Genomic DNA, 537 nt, shown 5'->3' with positions numbered 1-537 from the left:
GGAAGGAGGGGGAGCCGCCTGCCAAGAAGCACAAGGCTTAGGCCCGGCTGGACCCAGACATCCTTCCTCCTCCAGAAGCACAAGGAATGGTATTTTTGGAAGGCCTTGTGGATGGTGTTGAGATTCTCGGAGCCTCTTAGGTGTTGATCAAATGCTCTAGGTTGTTTTCTCTGTTCTCAGTATTTTGTTAAAGGCTGGTGTTTGTCTTTAAAGGTTTTGGCTTTGTCTTGTGCTGATCGGAGAGGATGTAACTTGCTGGCCTCCCTCCAGCCACTCACTTGTGCCAAGCACGGATAAAGCCCTAAGAAGCATCTCAGCCTGCCAGGGAGGAGTCGCTGCTGCCTCCTGACAGTGCTCATAGTTCATGTCTCCTCTTTTCTTTTCTTTTCCCTTTTACTTTGGTATCAAACTGGTACCTCTTTTCTGTTTAATTCCACATTGGTTCTGTACAAACTCCTTTCTAAAGCTCTCGCCCTCAGCTGTCTGTGGTACTGAGGAGCACACACTTAGCACCAGGAGGAAACCCCAGAGTCATCC

This window comes from Nestor notabilis, unplaced genomic scaffold, assembly GCF_000696875.1.
Source record: "Nestor notabilis isolate BGI_N333 unplaced genomic scaffold, ASM69687v1 scaffold25921, whole genome shotgun sequence".
Lineage (NCBI taxonomy): Eukaryota > Metazoa > Chordata > Aves > Psittaciformes > Psittacidae > Nestor > Nestor notabilis.
This window is presented reverse-complemented; position numbering follows the sequence as displayed.